Below are 19,821 nucleotides of genomic sequence, written 5' to 3'. Positions count from 1 at the left end.
AGAACAACACCTTATTTCGGGAAATTTTAAACATTTCCAAATGACCTGAGCTATTCAATTTAAACGACCACAAAGGGACTCGAACCCTCAATCTTCTGATTCGAAGTCAGACGCCTTATCCATTAGGCCACGCAGTCTACGTCATATAGACCTATATGACATCATACAGATTTTGCTTTGCAACAATAGACATCAAAATTGTGAACCTGTCCGTATGAGGAAAGCTAGTGATATTTAACAAGTACGAAGACACTCTATCACTCCATCTTGCGATGCAGAATCAGACAGAATATTTCTCAGGCCTTGCAGTCTTTGATTATTAAAGTTGAATAACAATGTCCGAGCTTTTCAATGCAACAAGAACAAAGCCTTATTTCTGGAAACTAAGAACATTTCCAAATTAGCTGAGCTAATGAAATTAAACGATCACAAAGAGCCTCGACCCGTCAATATTGTGATTAGAAGGTAGGCACTTTCTCCACTATGCCAGGCTAACTACTCAAGTTTCTCCAATATGACAACATAAAGACTTTGCTTTCCAACAATAGACATCAACATTTTGAACCCGTCCGAATGAGGAAAGATGGTGATTTTTGACAAGTAGGAAGAGGCTCGATCGTTCAATCTTGTGCTACAGAATCAAACACAATGTTTCTCAGGCCACGAAGTCTTAAGATTATTAAAGTTGCATAACAATGTCCTAGCTTTTCAAAGAAACAAGAACAACACCTTATTTCGGGAAATTTTAAACATTTCCAAATGACCTGAGCTATTCAATTTAAACGACCTCGAAGGGACTCGAACCCTCAATCTTCTGATTCGAAGTCAGACGCCTTATCCATTAGGCCACGCAGTCTACATCATATAGACCTATATGACATCATACAGATTTTGCTTTGCAACAATAGACATCAAAATTGTGAACCTGTCCGAATGAGGAAAGCTAGTGATATTTAACAAGTACGAAGACACTCTATCACTCCATCTTGTGATGCAGAATCAGACAGAATATTTCTCAGGCCTTGCAGTCTTTGATTATTAAAGTTGAATAACAATGTCCGAGCTTTTCAATGCAACAAGAACAAAGCCTTATTTCGGGAAACTAAGAACATTTCCAAATTAGCTGAGCTAATGAAATTAAACGATCACAAAGAGACTCGACCCGTCGATATTGTGATTAGAAGGTAGGCACATTCTCCACTATGCCAGGCTAACTACTCAATTTTCTCCAATATGACAACATACAGACTTTGCTTTCCAACAATAGACATCAACATTTTGAACCTGTCCGAATGAGGAAAGATGGTGATTTTTGACAAGTAGGAAGAGGCTCGATCGTTCAATCTTGTGCTATAGAATCAAACACAATGTTTCTCAGGCCACGAAGTCTTAAGATTATTAAAGTTGCATAACAATGTCCTAGCTTTTCAAAGAAACAAGAACAACACCTTATTTCGGGAAATTTTAAACATTTCCAAATGACCTGAGCTATTCAATTTAAACAACCACGAAGGGACTCGAACCCTCAATCTTCTGACTCGAAGTCAGACGCCTTATCCATTAGGCCACGCAGTCTACATCATATAGACCTATATGACATCATACAGATTTTGCTTTGCAACAATAGACATCAAAATTGTGAACCTGTCCGAATGAGGAAAGCTATTGATATTTAACAAGTACGAAGACACTCTATCACTCCATCTTGCGATGCAGAATCAGACAGAATATTTCTCAGGCCTTGCAGTCTTTGATTATTAAAGTTGAATAACAATGTCCGAGCTTTTCAATGCAACAAGAACAAAGCCTTATTTCGGGAAACTAAGAACATTTCCATATTAGCTGAGCTAATGAAATTAAACGATCACAAAGAGACTCGACCCGTCAATATTGTGATTAGAAGGTATGCACATTCTCCACTATGCCAGGCTAACTACTCAAGTTTCTCCAATATGACAACATACAGACTTTGCTTTCCAACAATAGACATCAACATTTTGAACCTGTCCGAATGAGGAAAGATGGTGATTTTTGACAAGAACGAAGAGGCTCGATCGTTCAATCTTGTGCTACAGAATCAAACACAATGTTTCTCAGGCCTCGAATTCTTAAGATTATTAAAGTTGCATAACAATGTCCTAGATTTTCAAAGAAAGAAGAACAACACCTTATTTCGGCAAATTTTCAACATTTCCAAATGATCTGAGCTGTTCAATTTAAACGACCACGAAGGGACTCGAACCCTCAATCTTCTGATTCGAAGTCAGACGCCTTATCCATTAGGCCACGCAGTCTATATCATATAGACCTATATGACATCATACAGATTTTGCTTTGCAACAATAGACATCAAAATTGTGAACCTGTCCGAATGAGGAAAGCTAGTGATATTTAACAAGTACGAAGACACTCTATCACTCCATCTTGCGATGCAGAATTAGACAGAATATTTCTCAGGCCTTGCAGTCTTTGATTATTAAAGTTGAATAACAATGTCCGAGCTTTTCAATGCAACAAGAACAAAGCCTTATTTCTGGAAACTAAGAACATTTCCAAATTAGCTGAGCTAATGAAATTAAACGATCACAAAGAGCCTCGACCCGTCAATATTGTGATTAGAAGGTAGGCACTTTCTCCACTATGCCAGGCTAACTACTCAAGTTTCTCCAATATGACAACATAAAGACTTTGCTTTCCAACAATAGACATCAACATTTTGAACCCGTCCGAATGAGGAAAGATGGTGATTTTTGACAAGTAGGAAGAGGCTCGATCGTTCAATCTTGTGCTACAGAATCAAACACAATGTTTCTCAGGCCACGAAGTCTTAAGATTATTAAAGTTGCATAACAATGTCCTAGCTTTTCAAAGAAACAAGAACAACACCTTATTTCGGGAAATTTTAAACATTTCCAAATGACCTGAGCTATTCAATTTAAACGACCACGAAGGGACTCGAACCCTCAATCTTCTGATTCGAAGTCAGACGCCTTATCCATTAGGCCACGCAGTCTACATCATATAGACCTATATGACATCATACAGATTTTGCTTTGCAACAATAGACATCAAAATTGTGAACCTGTCCGAATGAGGAAAGCTAGTGATATTTAACAAGTACGAAGACACTCTATCACTCCATCTTGTGATGCAGAATCAGACAGAATATTTCTCAGGCCTTGCAGTCTTTGATTATTAAAGTTGAATAACAATGTCCGAGCTTTTCAATGCAACAAGAACAAAGCCTTATTTCGGGAAACTAAGAACATTTCCAAATTAGCTGAGCTAATGAAATTAAACGATCACAAAGAGACTCGACCCGTCGATATTGTGATTAGAAGGTAGGCACATTCTCCACTATGCCAGGCTAACTACTCAATTTTCTCCAATATGACAACATACAGACTTTGCTTTCCAACAATAGACATCAACATTTTGAACCTGTCCGAATGAGGAAAGATGGTGATTTTTGACAAGTAGGAAGAGGCTCGATCGTTCAATCTTGTGCTACAGAATCAAACACAATGTTTCTCAGGCCACGAAGTCTTAAGATTATTAAAGTTGCATAACAATGTCCTAGCTTTTCAAAGAAACAAGAACAACACCTTATTTCGGGTAATTTTCAACATTTCCAAATGACCTGAGCTATTCAATTTAAACAACCACGAAGGGACTCGAACCCTCAATCTTCTGACTCGAAGTCAGACGCCTTATCCATTAGGCCACGCAGTCTACATCATATAGACCTATATGACATCATACAGATTTTGCTTTGCAACAATAGACATCAAAATTGTGAACCTGTCCGAATGAGGAAAGCTATTGATATTTAACAAGTACGAAGACACTCTATCACTCCATCTTGCGATGCAGAATCAGACAGAATATTTCTCAGGCCTTGCAGTCTTTGAATATTAAAGTTGAATAACAATGTCCGAGCTTTTCAATGCAACAAGAACAAAGCCTTATTTCGGGAAACTAAGAACATTTCCATATTAGCTGAGCTAATGAAATTAAACGATCACAAAGAGACTCGACCCGTCAATATTGTGATTAGAAGGTATGCACATTCTCCACTATGCCAGGCTAACTACTCAAGTTTCTCCAATATGACAACATACAGACTTTGCTTTCCAACAATAGACATCAACATTTTGAACCTGTCCGAATGAGGAAAGATGGTGATTTTTGACAAGAACGAAGAGGCTCGATCGTTCAATCTTGTGCTACAGAATCAAACACAATGTTTCTCAGGCCTCGAATTCTTAAGATTATTAAAGTTGCATAATAATGTCCTAGATTTTCAAAGAAAGAAGAACAACACCTTATTTCGGCAAATTTTAAACATTTCCAAATGATCTGAGCTGTTCAATTTAAACGACCACGAAGGGACTCGAACCCTCAATCTTCTGATTCGAAGTCAGACGCCTTATCCATTAGGCCACGCAGTCTATATCATATAGACCTATATGACATCATACAGATTTTGCTTTGCAACAATAGACATCAAAATTGTGAACCTGTCCGAATGAGGAAAGCTAGTGATATTTAACAAGTACGAAGACACTCTATCACTCCATCTTGCGATGCAGAATTAGACAGAATATTTCTCAGGCCTTGCAGTCTTTGATTATTAAAGTTGAATAACAATGTCCGAGCTTTTCAATGCAACAAGAACAAAGCCTTATTTCGGGAAACTAAGAACATTTCCATATTAGCTGAGCTAATGAAATTAAACGATCACAAAGAGACTCGACCCGTCAATATTGTGATTAGAAGGTATGCACATTCTCCACTATGCCAGGCTAACTACTCAAGTTTCTCCAATATGACAACATACAGACTTTGCTTTCCAACAATAGACATCAACATTTTGAACCTGTCCGAATGAGGAAAGATGGTGATTTTTGACAAGTAGGAAGAGGCTTGATCGTTCAATCTTGTGCTAAAGAATCAAACACAATGTTTCTCAGGCCACGAAGTCTTAAGATTATTAAAGTTGCATAACAATGTCCTAGCTTTTCAAAGAAACAAGAACAACACCTTATTTCGGGAAATTTTAAACATTTCCAAATGACCTGAGCTATTCAATTTAAACGACCACAAAGGGACTCGAACCCTCAATCTTCTGATTCGAAGTCAGACGCCTTATCCATTAGGCCACGCAGTCTACGTCATATGGACCTATATGACATCATACAGATTTTGCTTTGCAACAATAGACATCAAAATTGTGAACCTGTCCGTATGAGGAAAGCTAGTGATATTTAACAAGTACGAAGACACTCTATCACTCCATCTTGCGATGCAGAATCAGACAGAATATTTCTCAGGCCTTGCAGTCTTTGATTATTAAAGTTGAATAACAATGTCCGAGCTTTTCAATGCAACAAGAACAAAGCCTTATTTCTGGAAACTAAGAACATTTCCAAATTAGCTGAGCTAATGAAATTAAACGATCACAAAGAGCCTCGACCCGTCAATATTGTGATTAGAAGGTAGGCACTTTCTCCACTATGCCAGGCTAACTACTCAAGTTTCTCCAATATGACAACATAAAGACTTTGCTTTCCAACAATAGACATCAACATTTTGAACCCGTCCGAATGAGGAAAGATGGTGATTTTTGACAAGTAGGAAGAGGCTCGATCGTTCAATCTTGTGCTACAGAATCAAACACAATGTTTCTCAGGCCACGAAGTCTTAAGATTATTAAAGTTGCATAACAATGTCCTAGCTTTTCAAAGAAACAAGAACAACACCTTATTTCGGGAAATTTTAAACATTTCCAAATGACCGGAGCTATTCAATTTAAACGACCACGAAGGGACTCGAACCCTCAATCTTCTGATTCGAAGTCAGACGCCTTATCCATTAGGCCACGCAGTCTACATCATATAGACCTATATGACATCATACAGATTTTGCTTTGCAACAATAGACATCAAAATTGTGAACCTGTCCGAATGAGGAAAGCTAGTGATATTTAACAAGTACGAAGACACTCTATCACTCCATCTTGCGATGCAGAATTAGACAGAATATTTCTCAGGCCTTGCAGTCTTTGATTATTAAAGTTGAATAACAATGTCCGAGCTTTTCAATGCAACAAGAACAAAGCCTTATTTCGGGAAACTAAGAACATTTCCATATTAGCTGAGCTAATGAAATTAAACGATCACAAAGAGACTCGACCCGTCAATATTGTGATTAGAAGGTATGCACATTCTCCACTATGCCAGGCTAACTACTCAAGTTTCTCCAATATGACAACATACAGACTTTGCTTTCCAACAATAGACATCAACATTTTGAACCTGTCCGAATGAGGAAAGATGGTGATTTTTGACAAGTAGGAAGAGGCTTGATCGTTCAATCTTGTGCTAAAGAATCAAACACAATGTTTCTCAGGCCACGAAGTCTTAAGATTATTAAAGTTGCATAACAATGTCCTAGCTTTTCAAAGAAACAAGAACAACACCTTATTTCGGGAAATTTTAAACATTTCCAAATGACCTGAGCTATTCAATTTAAACGACCACAAAGGGACTCGAACCCTCAATCTTCTGATTCGAAGTCAGACGCCTTATCCATTAGGCCACGCAGTCTACGTCATATGGACCTATATGACATCATACAGATTTTGCTTTGCAACAATAGACATCAAAATTGTGAACCTGTCCGTATGAGGAAAGCTAGTGATATTTAACAAGTACGAAGACACTCTATCACTCCATCTTGCGATGCAGAATCAGACAGAATATTTCTCAGGCCTTGCAGTCTTTGATTATTAAAGTTGAATAACAATGTCCGAGCTTTTCAATGCAACAAGAACAAAGCCTTATTTCTGGAAACTAAGAACATTTCCAAATTAGCTGAGCTAATGAAATTAAACGATTACAAAGAGCCTCGACCCGTCAATATTGTGATTAGAAGGTAGGCACTTTCTCCACTATGCCAGGCTAACTACTCAAGTTTCTCCAATATGACAACATACAGACTTTGCTTTCCAACAATAGACATCAACATTTTGAACCCGTCCGAATGAGGAAAGATGGTGATTTTTGACAAGTAGGAAGAGGCTCGATCGTTCAATCTTGTGCTACAGAATCAAACACAATGTTTCTCAGGCCACGAAGTCTTAAGATTATTAAAGTTGCATAACAATGTCCTAGCTTTTCAAAGAAACAAGAACAACACCTTATTTCGGGAAATTTTAAACATTTCCAAATGACCTGAGCTATTCAATTTAAACGACCACGAAGGGACTCGAACCCTCAATCTTCTGATTCGAAGTCAGACGCCTTATCCATTAGGCCACGCAGTCTACATCATATAGACCTATATGACATCATACAGATTTTGCTTTGCAACAATAGACATCAAAATTGTGAACCTGTCCGAATGAGGAAAGCTAGTGATATTTAACAAGTACGAAGACACTCTATCACTCCATCTTGTGATGCAGAATCAGACAGAATATTTCTCAGGCCTTGCAGTCTTTGATTATTAAAGTTGAATAACAATGTCCGAGCTTTTCAATGCAACAAGAACAAAGCCTTATTTCGGGAAACTAAGAACATTTCCAAATTAGCTGAGCTAATGAAATTAAACGATCACAAAGAGACTCGACCCGTCGATATTGTGATTAGAAGGTAGGCACATTCTCCACTATGCCAGGCTAACTACTCAATTTTCTCCAATATGACAACATACAGACTTTGCTTTCCAACAATAGACATCAACATTTTGAACCTGTCCGAATGAGGAAAGATGGTGATTTTTGACAAGTAGGAAGAGGCTCGATCGTTCAATCTTGTGCTACAGAATCAAACACAATGTTTCTCAGGCCACGAAGTCTTAAGATTATTAAAGTTGCATAACAATGTCCTAGCTTTTCAAAGAAACAAGAACAACACCTTATTTCGGGAAATTTTAAACATTTCCAAATGACCTGAGCTATTCAATTTAAACAACCACGAAGGGACTCGAACCCTCAATCTTCTGACTCGAAGTCAGACGCCTTATCCATTAGGCCACGCAGTCTACGTCATATAGACCTATATGACATCATACAGATTTTGCTTTGCAACAATAGACATCAAAATTGTGAACCTGTCCGAATGAGGAAAGCTAGTGATATTTAACAAGTACGAAGACACTCTATCACTCCATCTTGCGATGCAGAATCAGACAGAATATTTCTCAGGCCTTGCAGTCTTTGATTATTAAAGTTGAATAACAATGTCCGAGCTTTTCAATGCAACAAGAACAAAGCCTTATTTCGGGAAACTAAGAACATTTCCAAATTAGCTGAGCTAATGAAATTAAACGATCACAAAGAGACTCGACCAGTCAATACCACTATGCCAGGCTAACTACTCAAGTTTCTCCAATATGACAACATACAGACTTTGCTTTCCAACAATAGACATCAACATTTTGAACCTGTCCGAATGAGGAAAGATGGTGATTTTTGACAAGTAGGAAGAGGCTCGATCGTTCAATCTTGTGCTACAGAATCAAACACAATGTTTCTCAGGCCACGAAGTCTTAAGATTATTAAAGTTGCATAACAATGTCCTAGCTTTTCAAAGAAACAAGAACACGATCACAAAGAGACTCGACCAGTCAATACCACTATGCCAGGCTAACTACTCAATTTTCTCCAATATGACAACATACAGACTTTGCTTTCCAACAATAGACATCAACATTTTGAACCTGTCCGAATGAGGAAAGATGGTGATTTTTGACAAGTAGGAAGAGGCTCGATCGTTCAATCTTGTGCTACAGAATCAAACACAATGTTTCTCAGGCCTCGAAGTCTTAAGATTATTAAAGTTGCATAACAATGTCCTAGCTTTTCAAAGAAAGAAGAACAACACCTTATTTCGGGAAATTTTAAACATTTCCAAATGATCTGAGCTGTTCAATTGAAACGACCACGAAGGGACTCGAACCCTCAATCTTCTGATTTGAAGTCAGACGCCTTATCCATCAGGCCACGCAGTCTACATCATATAGACCTATATGACATCATACAGATTTTGATTTGCAACAATAGACATCAAAATTGTGAACCTGTCCGAATGAGGAAAGCTAGTGATATTTAACAAGTACGAAGACACTCTATCACTCCATCTTGCGATGCAGAATGAGACAGAATATTTCTCAGGCCTTGCAGTCTTTGATTATTAAAGTTGAATAACAATGTCCGAGCTTTTCAATGCAACAAGAACAAAGCCTTATTTCGGGAAACTAAGAACATTTCCAAATTAGCTGAGCTAATGAAATTAAACGATCACAAAGAGACTCGACCCGTCAATATTGTGATTAGAAGGTAGGCACATTCTCCACTACGCCAGGCTAACTACTCAAGTTTCTCCAAAATGACAACATACAGACTTTGCTTTCCAACAATAGACATCAACATTTTGAACCTGTCCGAATGAGGAAAGATGGTGATTTTTGACAAGTAGGAAGAGGCTTGATCGTTCAATCTTGTGCTAAAGAATCAAACACAATGTTTCTCAGGCCACGAAGTCTTAAGATTATTAAAGTTGCATAACAATGTCCTAGCTTTTCAAAGAAACAAGAACAACACCTTATTTCGGGAAATTTTAAACATTTCCAAATGACCTGAGCTATTCAATTTAAACGACCACGAAGGGACTCGAACCCTCAATCTTCTGATTCGAAGTCAGACGCCTTATCCATTAGGCCACGCAGTCTACATCATATAGACCTATATGACATCATACAGATTTTGCTTTGCAACAATAGACATCAAAATTGTGAACCTGTCCGAATGAGGAAAGCTAGTGATATTTAACAAGTACGAAGACACTCTATCACTCCATCTTGCGATGCAGAATCAGACAGAATATTTCTCAGGCCTTGCAGTCTTTGATTATTAAAGTTGAATAACAATGTCCGAGCTTTTCAATGCAACAAGAACAAAGCCTTATTTCGGGAAACTAAGAACATTTCCAAATTAGCTGAGCTAATGAAATTAAACGATCACAAAGAGACTCGACCAGTCAATACCACTATGCCAGGCTAACTACTCAATTTTCTCCAATATGACAACATACAGACTTTGCTTTCCAACAATAGACATCAACATTTTGAACCTGTCCGAATGAGGAAAGATGGTGATTTTTGACAAGTAGGAAGAGGCTCGATCGTTCAATCTTGTGCTACAGAATCAAACACAATGTTTCTCAGGCCACGAAGTCTTAAGATTATTAAAGTTGCATAACAATGTCCTAGCTTTTCAAAGAAACAAGAACAACACCTTATTTCGGGAAATTTTAAACATTTCCAAATGATCTGAGCTGTTCAATTGAAACGACCACGAAGGGACTCGAACCCTCAATCTTCTGATTCGAAGTCAGACGCCTTATCCATCAGGCCACGCAGTCTACATCATATAGACCTATATGACATCATACAGATTTTGATTTGCAACAATAGACATCAAAATTGTGAACCTGTCCGTATGAGGAAAGCTAGTGATATTTAACAAGTACGAAGACACTCTATCACTCCATCTTGCGATGCAGAATGAGACAGAATATTTCTCAGGCCTTGCAGTCTTTGATTATTAAAGTTGAATAACAATGTCCGAGCTTTTCAATGCAACAAGAACAAAGCCTTATTTCGGGAAACTAAGAACATTTCCAAATTAGCTGAGCTAATGAAATTAAACGATCACAAAGAGCCTCGACCCGTCAATATTGTGATTAGAAGGTAGGCACTTTCTCCACTATGCCAGGCTAACTACTCAAGTTTCTCCAATATGACAACATACAGACTTTGCTTTCCAACAATAGACATCAACATTTTCAACCCGTCCGAATGAGGAAAGATGGTGATTTTTGACAAGTAGGAAGAGGCTCGATCGTTCAATCTTGTGCTACAGAATCAAACACAATGTTTCTCAGGCCACGAAGTCTTAAGATTATTAAAGTTGCATAACAATGTCCTAGCTTTTCAAAGAAACAAGAACAACACCTTATTTCTGGAAATTTTAAACATTTCCAAATGACCTGAGCTATTCAATTTAAACGACCACAAAGGGACTCGAACCCTCAATCTTCTGATTCGAAGTCAGACGCCTTATCCATTAGGCCACGCAGTCTACATCATATAGACCTATATGACATCATACAGATTTTGCTTTGCAACAATAGACATCAAAATTGTGAACCTGTCCGAATGAGGAAAGCTAGTGATATTTAACAAGTACGAAGACACTCTATCACTCCATCTTGTGATGCAGAATCAGACAGAATATTTCTCAGGCCTTGCAGTCTTTGATTATTAAAGTTGAATAACAATGTCCGAGCTTTTCAATGCAACAAGAACAAAGCCTTATTTCGGGAAACTAAGAACATTTCCAAATTAGCTGAGCTAATGAAATTAAACGATCACAAAGAGACTCGACCCGTCGATATTGTGATTAGAAGGTAGGCACATTCTCCACTATGCCAGGCTAACTACTAAATTTTCTCCAATATGACAACATACAGACTTTGCTTTCCAACAATAGACATCAACATTTTGAACCTGTCCGAATGAGGAAAGATGGTGATTTTTGACAAGTAGGAAGAGGCTCGATCGTTCAATCTTGTGCTACAGAATCAAACACAATGTTTCTCAGGCCACGAAGTCTTAAGATTATTAAAGTTGCATAACAATGTCCTAGCTTTTCAAAGAAACAAGAACAACACCTTATTTTGGGAAATTTTAAACATTTCCAAATGACCTGAGCTATTCAATTTAAACAACCACGAAGGGACTCGAACCCTCAATCTTCTGACTCGAAGTCAGACGCCTTATCCATTAGGCCACGCAGTCTACATCATATAGACCTATATGACATCATACAGATTTTGCTTTGCAACAATAGACATCAAAATTGTGAACCTGTCCGAATGAGGAAAGCTAGTGATATTTAACAAGTACGAAGACACTCTATCACTCCATCTTGCGATGCAGAATCAGACAGAATATTTCTCAGGCCTTGCAGTCTTTGATTATTAAAGTTGAATAACAATGTCCGAGCTTTTCAATGCAACAAGAACAAAGCCTTATTTCGGGAAACTAAGAACATTTCCAAATTAGCTGAGCTAATGAAATTAAACGATCACAAAGAGACTCGACCAGTCAATACCACTATGCCAGGCTAACTACTCAATTTTCTCCAATATGACAACATACAGACTTTGCTTTCCAACAATAGACATCAACATTTTGAACCTGTCCGAATGAGGAAAGATGGTGATTTTTGACAAGTAGGAAGAGGCTCGATCGTTCAATCTTGTGCTACAGAATCAAACACAATGTTTCTCAGGCCACGAAGTCTTAAGATTATTAAAGTTGCATAACAATGTCCTAGCTTTTCAAAGAAACAAGAACAACACCTTATTTCGGGAAATTTTAAACATTTCCAAATGATCTGAGCTGTTCAATTGAAACGACCACGAAGGGACTCGAACCCTCAATCTTCTGATTTGAAGTCAGACGCCTTATCCATCAGGCCACGCAGTCTACATCATATAGACCTATATGACATCATACAGATTTTGATTTGCAACAATAGACATCAAAATTGTGAACCTGTCCGTATGAGGAAAGCTAGTGATATTTAACAAGTACGAAGACACTCTATCACTCCATCTTGCGATGCAGAATGAGACAGAATATTTCTCAGGCCTTGCAGTCTTTGATTATTAAAGTTGAATAACAATGTCCGAGCTTTTCAATGCAACAAGAACAAAGCCTTATTTCGGGAAACTAAGAACATTTCCAAATTAGCTGAGCTAATGAAATTAAACGATCACAAAGAGACTCGACCCGTCAATATTGTGATTAGAAGGTAGGCACATTCTCCACTACGCCGGGCTAACTACTCAAGTTTCTCCAAAATGACAACATACAGACTTTGCTTTCCAACAATAGACATCAACATTTTGAACCTGTCCGAATGAGGAAAGATGGTGATTTTTGACAAGTAGGAAGAGGCTTGATCGTTCAATCTTGTGCTAAAGAATCAAACACAATGTTTCTCAGGCCACGAAGTCTTAAGATTATTAAAGTTGCATAACAATGTCCTAGCTTTTCAAAGAAACAAGAACAACACCTTATTTCGGGAAATTTTAAACATTTCCAAATGACCTGAGCTATTCAATTTAAAGGACCACGAAGGGACTCGAACCCTCAATCTTCTGATTCGAAGTCAGACGCCTTATCCATTAGGCCACGCAGTCTACATCATATAGACCTATATGACATCATACAGATTTTGCTTTGCAACAATAGACATCAAAATTGTGAACCTGTCCGAATGAGGAAAGCTAGTGATATTTAACAAGTACGAAGACACTCTATCACTCCATCTTGCGATGCAGAATCAGACAGAATATTTCTCAGGCCTTGCAGTCTTTGATTATTAAAGTTGAATAACAATGTCCGAGCTTTTCAATGCAACAAGAACAAAGCCTTATTTCGGGAAACTAAGAACATTTCCAAATTAGCTGAGCTAATGAAATTAAACGATCACAAAGAGCCTCGACCCGTCAATATTGTGATTAGAAGGTAGGCACTTTCTCCACTATGCCAGGCTAACTACTCAAGTTTCTCCAATATGACAACATACAGACTTTGCTTTCCAACAATAGACATCAACATTTTCAACCCGTCCGAATGAGGAAAGATGGTGATTTTTGACAAGTAGGAAGAGGCTCGATCGTTCAATCTTGTGCTACAGAATCAAACACAATGTTTCTCAGGCCACGAAGTCTTAAGATTATTAAAGTTGCATAACAATGTCCTAGCTTTTCAAAGAAACAAGAACAACACCTTATTTCTGGAAATTTTAAACATTTCCAAATGACCTGAGCTATTCAATTTAAACGACCACAAAGGGACTCGAACCCTCAATCTTCTGATTCGAAGTCAGACGCCTTATCCATTAGGCCACGCAGTCTACATCATATAGACCTATATGACATCATACAGATTTTGCTTTGCAACAATAGACATCAAAATTGTGAACCTGTCCGAATGAGGAAAGCTAGTGATATTTAACAAGTACGAAGACACTCTATCACTCCATCTTGTGATGCAGAATCAGACAGAATATTTCTCAGGCCTTGCAGTCTTTGATTATTAAAGTTGAATAACAATGTCCGAGCTTTTCAATGCAACAAGAACAAAGCCTTATTTCGGGAAACTAAGAACATTTCCAAATTAGCTGAGCTAATGAAATTAAACGATCACAAAGAGACTCGACCCGTCGATATTGTGATTAGAAGGTAGGCACATTCTCCACTATGCCAGGCTAACTACTAAATTTTCTCCAATATGACAACATACAGACTTTGCTTTCCAACAATAGACATCAACATTTTGAACCTGTCCGAATGAGGAAAGATGGTGATTTTTGACAAGTAGGAAGAGGCTCGATCGTTCAATCTTGTGCTACAGAATCAAACACAATGTTTCTCAGGCCACGAAGTCTTAAGATTATTAAAGTTGCATAACAATGTCCTAGCTTTTCAAAGAAACAAGAACAACACCTTATTTTGGGAAATTTTAAACATTTCCAAATGACCTGAGCTATTCAATTTAAACAACCACGAAGGGACTCGAACCCTCAATCTTCTGACTCGAAGTCAGACGCCTTATCCATTAGGCCACGCAGTCTACATCATATAGACCTATATGACATCATACAGATTTTGCTTTGCAACAATAGACATCAAAATTGTGAACCTGTCCGAATGAGGAAAGCTAGTGATATTTAACAAGTACGAAGACACTCTATCACTCCATCTTGCGATGCAGAATCAGACAGAATATTTCTCAGGCCTTGCAGTCTTTGATTATTAAAGTTGAATAACAATGTCCGAGCTTTTCAATGCAACAAGAACAAAGCCTTATTTCGGGAAACTAAGAACATTTCCAAATTAGCTGAGCTAATGAAATTAAACGATCACAAAGAGACTCGACCAGTCAATACCACTATGCCAGGCTAACTACTCAATTTTCTCCAATATGACAACATACAGACTTTGCTTTCCAACAATAGACATCAACATTTTGAACCTGTCCGAATGAGGAAAGATGGTGATTTTTGACAAGTAGGAAGAGGCTCGATTGTTCAATCTTGTGCTACAGAATCAAACACAATGTTTCTCAGGCCACGAAGTCTTAAGATTATTAAAGTTGCATAACAATGTCCTAGCTTTTCAAAGAAACAAGAACAACACCTTATTTCGGGAAATTTTAAACATTTCCAAATGATCTGAGCTGTTCAATTGAAACGACCACGAAGGGACTCGAACCCTCAATCTTCTGATTTGAAGTCAGACGCCTTATCCATCAGGCCACGCAGTCTACATCATATAGACCTATATGACATCATACAGATTTTGATTTGCAACAATAGACATCAAAATTGTGAACCTGTCCGTATGAGGAAAGCTAGTGATATTTAACAAGTACGAAGACACTCTATCACTCCATCTTGCGATGCAGAATGAGACAGAATATTTCTCAGGCCTTGCAGTCTTTGATTATTAAAGTTGAATAACAATGTCCGAGCTTTTCAATGCAACAAGAACAAAGCCTTATTTCGGGAAACTAAGAACATTTCCAAATTAGCTGAGCTAATGAAATTAAACGATCACAAAGAGACTCGACCCGTCAATATTGTGATTAGAAGGTAGGCACATTCTCCACTACGCCGGGCTAACTACTCACGTTTCTCCAAAATGACAACATACAGACTTTGCTTTCCAACAATAGACATCAACATTTTGAACCTGTCCGAATGAGGAAAGATGGTGATTTTTGACAAGTAGGAAGAGGCTTGATCGTTCAATCTTGTGCTAAAGAATCAAACACAATGTTTCTCAGGCCACGAAGTCTTAAGATTATTAAAGTTGCATAACAATGTCCTAGCTTTTCAAAGAAACAAGAACAACACCTTATTTCGGGAAATTTTAAACATTTCCAAATGACCTGAGCTATTCAATTTAAACGACCACGAAGGGACTCGAACCCTCAATCTTCTGATTCGAAGTCAGACGCCTTATCCATTAGGCCACGCAGTGTACGTCATATAGACCTATATGACATCATACAGATTTTGCTTTGCAACAATAGACATCAAAATTGTGAACCTGTCCGAATGAGGAAAGCTAGTGATATTTAACAAGTACGAAGACACTCTATCACTCCATCTTGCGATGCAGAATCAGACAGAATATTTCTCAGGCCTTGCAGTCTTTGATTATTAAAGTTGAATAACAATGTCCGAGCTTTTCAATGCAACAAGAACAAAGCCTTATTTCGGGAAACTAAGAACATTTCCAAATTAGCTGAGCTAATGAAATTAAACGATCACAAAGAGACTCGACCAGTCAATACCACTATGCCAGGCTAACTACTCAATTTTCTCCAATATGACAACATACAGACTTTGCTTTCCAACAATAGACATCAACATTTTGAACCTGTCCGAATGAGGAAAGATGGTGATTTTTGACAAGTAGGAAGAGGCTCGATTGTTCAATCTTGTGCTACAGAATCAAACACAATGTTTCTCAGGCCACGAAGTCTTAAGATTATTAAAGTTGCATAACAATGTCCTAGCTTTTCAAAGAAACAAGAACAACACCTTATTTCGGGAAATTTTAAACATTTCCAAATGATCTGAGCTGTTCAATTGAAACGACCACGAAGGGACTCGAACCCTCAATCTTCTGATTTGAAGTCAGACGCCTTATCCATCAGGCCACGCAGTCTACATCATATAGACCTATATGACATCATACAGATTTTGATTTGCAACAATAGACATCAAAATTGTGAACCTGTCCGTATGAGGAAAGCTAGTGATATTTAACAAGTACGAAGACACTCTATCACTCCATCTTGCGATGCAGAATGAGACAGAATATTTCTCAGGCCTTGCAGTCTTTGATTATTAAAGTTGAATAACAATGTCCGAGCTTTTCAATGCAACAAGAACAAAGCCTTATTTCGGGAAACTAAGAACATTTCCAAATTAGCTGAGCTAATGAAATTAAACGATCACAAAGAGACTCGACCCGTCAATATTGTGATTAGAAGGTAGGCACATTCTCCACTACGCCGGGCTAACTACTCATGTTTCTCCAAAATGACAACATACAGACTTTGCTTTCCAACAATAGACATCAACATTTTGAACCTGTCCGAATGAGGAAAGATGGTGATTTTTGACAAGTAGGAAGAGGCTTGATCGTTCAATCTTGTGCTAAAGAATCAAACACAATGTTTCTCAGGCCACGAAGTCTTAAGATTATTAAAGTTGCATAACAATGTCCTAGCTTTTCAAAGAAACAAGAACAACACCTTATTTTGGGAAATTTTAAACATTTCCAAATGACCTGAGCTATTCAATTTAAACGACCACGAAGGGACTCGAACCCTCAATCTTCTGATTCGAAGTCAGACGCCTTATCCATTAGGCCACGCAGTGTACGTCATATAGACCTATATGACATCATACAGATTTTGCTTTGCAACAATAGACATCAAAATTGTGAACCTGTCCGAATGAGGAAAGCTAGTGATATTTAACAAGTACGAAGACACTCTATCACTCCATCTTGCGATGCAGAATCAGACAGAATATTTCTCAGGCCTTGCAGTCTTTGATTATTAAAGTTGAATAACAATGTCCGAGCTTTTCAATGCAACAAGAACAAAGCCTTATTTCGGGAAACTAAGAACATTTCCAAATTAGCTGAGCTAATGAAATTAAACGATCACAAAGAGCCTCGACCCGTCAATATTGTGATTAGAAGGTAGGCACTTTCTCCACTATGCCAGGCTAACTACTCAAGTTTCTCCAATATGACAACATACAGACTTTGCTTTCCAACAATAGACATCAACATTTTGAACCCGTCCGAATGAGGAAAGATGGTGATTTTTGACAAGTAGGAAGAGTCTCGATCGTTCAATCTTGTGCTACAGAATCAAACACAATGTTTCTCAGGCCACGAAGTCTTAAGATTATTAAAGTTGCATAACAATGTCCTAGCTTTTCAAAGAAACAAGAACAACACCTTATTTCGGGAAATTTTAAACATTTCCAAATGACCTGAGCTATTCAATTTAAACGACCACGAAGGGACTCGAACCCTCAATCTTCTGATTCGAAGTCAGACGCCTTATCCATTAGGCCACGCAGTCTACTTCATATAGACCTATATGACATCATACAGATTTTGCTTTGCAACAATAGACATCAAAATTGTGAACCTGTCCGAATGAGGAAAGCTAGTGATATTTAACAAGTACGAAGACACTCTATCACTCCATCTTGTGATGCAGAATCAGACAGAATATTTCTCAGGCCTTGCAGTCTTTGATTATTAAAGTTGAATAACAATGTCCGAGCTTTTCAATGCAACAAGAACAAAGCCTTATTTCGGGAAACTAAGAACATTTCCAAATTAGCTGAGCTAATGAAATTAAATGATCACAAAGAGACTCGACCCGTCAATATTGTGATTAGAAGGTAGGCACATTCTCCACTACGCCAGGCTAACTACTCAAGTTTCTCCAAAATGACAACATACAGACTTTGCTTTCCAACAATAGACATCAACATTTTGAACCTGTCCGAATGAGGAAAGATGGTGATTTTTGACAAGTACGAAGAGGCTCGATCGTTCAATCTTGTGCTACAGAATCAAACACAATGTTTCTCAGGCCTCGAATTCTTAAGATTATTAAAGTTGCATAACAATGTCCTAGATTTTCAAAGAAAGAAGAACAACACCTTATTTCGGCAAATTTTATACATTTCCAAATGATCTGAGCTGTTCAATTTAAACGACCACGAAGGGACTCGAACCCTCAATCTTCTGATTCGAAGTCAGACGCCTTATCCATTAGGCCACGCAGTCTACATCATATACACCTATATGACATCATACAGATTTTGCTTTGCAACAATAGACATCAAAATTGTGAACCTGTCCGAATGAGGAAAGCTAGTGATATTTAACAAGTACGAAGACACTCTATCACTCCATCTTGCGATGCAGAATCAGACAGAATATTTCTCAGGCCTTGCAGTCTTTGATTATTAAAGTTGAATAACAATGTCCGAGCTTTTCAATGCAACAAGAAAAAAGCCTTATTTCGAGAAACTAAGAACATTTCCAAATTAGCTGAGCTAATGAAATTAAACGATCACAAAGAGACTCAACCCGTCAATATTGTGATTCGAAGGTAGGCACATTCTCCACTATGCCAAGCTAACTACTCAAGTTTCTCCAATATGACAACATACAGACTTTGCTTTCCAACAATAGACATCAACATTTTGAACCTGTCCGAATGAGGAAAGATGGTGATTTTTGACAAGTAGGAAGAGGCTCGATCGTTCAATCTTGTGCTACAGAATCAAACACAATGTTTCTCAGGCCACGAAGTCTTAAGATTATTAAAGTTGCATAACAATGTCCTAGCTTTTCAAAGAAACAAGAACAACACCTTATTTTGGGAAATTTTAAACATTTCCAAATGACCTGAGCTATTCAATTTAAACGACCACGAAGGGACTCGAACCCTCAATCTTCTGATTCGAAGTCAGACGCCTTATCCATTAGGCCACGCAGTCTACATGATATACACCTATATGACATCATACAGATTTTGCTTTGCAACAATAGACATCAAAATTGTGAACCTGTCCGAATGAGGAAAGCTAGTGATATTTAACAAGTACGAAGACACTCTATAACT

At 37.9% G+C, this 19,821-nt stretch overlaps 24 non-coding genes across 24 annotated transcripts; all 24 read right to left on the bottom strand.

Moving 5' to 3' along the window:
• Positions 1-64: 64 nt before the first annotated feature.
• trnar-ucg (transfer RNA arginine (anticodon UCG)) lies at positions 65-137 on the bottom strand. Its single transcript has one exon. It is a non-coding gene; the product is annotated as a tRNA-Arg (tRNA).
• A 646-nt stretch (positions 138-783) lies between these two features.
• Positions 784-856, bottom strand: trnar-ucg (transfer RNA arginine (anticodon UCG)). The gene has a single exon. It is a non-coding gene; the product is annotated as a tRNA-Arg (tRNA).
• Positions 857-1,502: 646 nt separating this feature from the next.
• Positions 1,503-1,575, bottom strand: trnar-ucg (transfer RNA arginine (anticodon UCG)). Its single transcript has one exon. It is a non-coding gene; the product is annotated as a tRNA-Arg (tRNA).
• A 646-nt stretch (positions 1,576-2,221) lies between these two features.
• On the bottom strand, positions 2,222-2,294 carry trnar-ucg (transfer RNA arginine (anticodon UCG)). Its single transcript has one exon. It is a non-coding gene; the product is annotated as a tRNA-Arg (tRNA).
• Positions 2,295-2,940: 646 nt separating this feature from the next.
• trnar-ucg (transfer RNA arginine (anticodon UCG)) lies at positions 2,941-3,013 on the bottom strand. The gene has a single exon. It is a non-coding gene; the product is annotated as a tRNA-Arg (tRNA).
• A 646-nt stretch (positions 3,014-3,659) lies between these two features.
• On the bottom strand, positions 3,660-3,732 carry trnar-ucg (transfer RNA arginine (anticodon UCG)). The gene has a single exon. It is a non-coding gene; the product is annotated as a tRNA-Arg (tRNA).
• Positions 3,733-4,378: 646 nt separating this feature from the next.
• On the bottom strand, positions 4,379-4,451 carry trnar-ucg (transfer RNA arginine (anticodon UCG)). Its single transcript has one exon. It is a non-coding gene; the product is annotated as a tRNA-Arg (tRNA).
• Positions 4,452-5,097: 646 nt separating this feature from the next.
• On the bottom strand, positions 5,098-5,170 carry trnar-ucg (transfer RNA arginine (anticodon UCG)). Its single transcript has one exon. It is a non-coding gene; the product is annotated as a tRNA-Arg (tRNA).
• Positions 5,171-5,816: 646 nt separating this feature from the next.
• On the bottom strand, positions 5,817-5,889 carry trnar-ucg (transfer RNA arginine (anticodon UCG)). The gene has a single exon. It is a non-coding gene; the product is annotated as a tRNA-Arg (tRNA).
• Positions 5,890-6,535: 646 nt separating this feature from the next.
• trnar-ucg (transfer RNA arginine (anticodon UCG)) lies at positions 6,536-6,608 on the bottom strand. The gene has a single exon. It is a non-coding gene; the product is annotated as a tRNA-Arg (tRNA).
• A 646-nt stretch (positions 6,609-7,254) lies between these two features.
• Positions 7,255-7,327, bottom strand: trnar-ucg (transfer RNA arginine (anticodon UCG)). The gene has a single exon. It is a non-coding gene; the product is annotated as a tRNA-Arg (tRNA).
• A 646-nt stretch (positions 7,328-7,973) lies between these two features.
• trnar-ucg (transfer RNA arginine (anticodon UCG)) lies at positions 7,974-8,046 on the bottom strand. Its single transcript has one exon. It is a non-coding gene; the product is annotated as a tRNA-Arg (tRNA).
• A 1,615-nt stretch (positions 8,047-9,661) lies between these two features.
• Positions 9,662-9,734, bottom strand: trnar-ucg (transfer RNA arginine (anticodon UCG)). Its single transcript has one exon. It is a non-coding gene; the product is annotated as a tRNA-Arg (tRNA).
• Positions 9,735-10,354: 620 nt separating this feature from the next.
• trnar-ucg (transfer RNA arginine (anticodon UCG)) lies at positions 10,355-10,427 on the bottom strand. The gene has a single exon. It is a non-coding gene; the product is annotated as a tRNA-Arg (tRNA).
• Positions 10,428-11,073: 646 nt separating this feature from the next.
• trnar-ucg (transfer RNA arginine (anticodon UCG)) lies at positions 11,074-11,146 on the bottom strand. Its single transcript has one exon. It is a non-coding gene; the product is annotated as a tRNA-Arg (tRNA).
• A 646-nt stretch (positions 11,147-11,792) lies between these two features.
• On the bottom strand, positions 11,793-11,865 carry trnar-ucg (transfer RNA arginine (anticodon UCG)). Its single transcript has one exon. It is a non-coding gene; the product is annotated as a tRNA-Arg (tRNA).
• Positions 11,866-13,204: 1,339 nt separating this feature from the next.
• Positions 13,205-13,277, bottom strand: trnar-ucg (transfer RNA arginine (anticodon UCG)). The gene has a single exon. It is a non-coding gene; the product is annotated as a tRNA-Arg (tRNA).
• A 646-nt stretch (positions 13,278-13,923) lies between these two features.
• trnar-ucg (transfer RNA arginine (anticodon UCG)) lies at positions 13,924-13,996 on the bottom strand. Its single transcript has one exon. It is a non-coding gene; the product is annotated as a tRNA-Arg (tRNA).
• A 646-nt stretch (positions 13,997-14,642) lies between these two features.
• trnar-ucg (transfer RNA arginine (anticodon UCG)) lies at positions 14,643-14,715 on the bottom strand. Its single transcript has one exon. It is a non-coding gene; the product is annotated as a tRNA-Arg (tRNA).
• A 1,339-nt stretch (positions 14,716-16,054) lies between these two features.
• trnar-ucg (transfer RNA arginine (anticodon UCG)) lies at positions 16,055-16,127 on the bottom strand. Its single transcript has one exon. It is a non-coding gene; the product is annotated as a tRNA-Arg (tRNA).
• A 1,339-nt stretch (positions 16,128-17,466) lies between these two features.
• trnar-ucg (transfer RNA arginine (anticodon UCG)) lies at positions 17,467-17,539 on the bottom strand. Its single transcript has one exon. It is a non-coding gene; the product is annotated as a tRNA-Arg (tRNA).
• Positions 17,540-18,185: 646 nt separating this feature from the next.
• Positions 18,186-18,258, bottom strand: trnar-ucg (transfer RNA arginine (anticodon UCG)). Its single transcript has one exon. It is a non-coding gene; the product is annotated as a tRNA-Arg (tRNA).
• Positions 18,259-18,904: 646 nt separating this feature from the next.
• trnar-ucg (transfer RNA arginine (anticodon UCG)) lies at positions 18,905-18,977 on the bottom strand. Its single transcript has one exon. It is a non-coding gene; the product is annotated as a tRNA-Arg (tRNA).
• A 646-nt stretch (positions 18,978-19,623) lies between these two features.
• Positions 19,624-19,696, bottom strand: trnar-ucg (transfer RNA arginine (anticodon UCG)). The gene has a single exon. It is a non-coding gene; the product is annotated as a tRNA-Arg (tRNA).
• Between the last annotated feature and the right edge of the window lie 125 nt (positions 19,697-19,821).

Source organism: Salmo salar, chromosome 01, assembly GCF_965601325.2.
Source record: "Salmo salar chromosome 01, fSalSal1, whole genome shotgun sequence".
In the NCBI taxonomy this organism is placed as follows: Eukaryota; Metazoa; Chordata; class Actinopteri; order Salmoniformes; family Salmonidae; genus Salmo; species Salmo salar.
The sequence above is the reverse complement of the archived record's forward strand: the minus strand, read 5'-3'. Positions and strand labels throughout refer to the sequence as shown.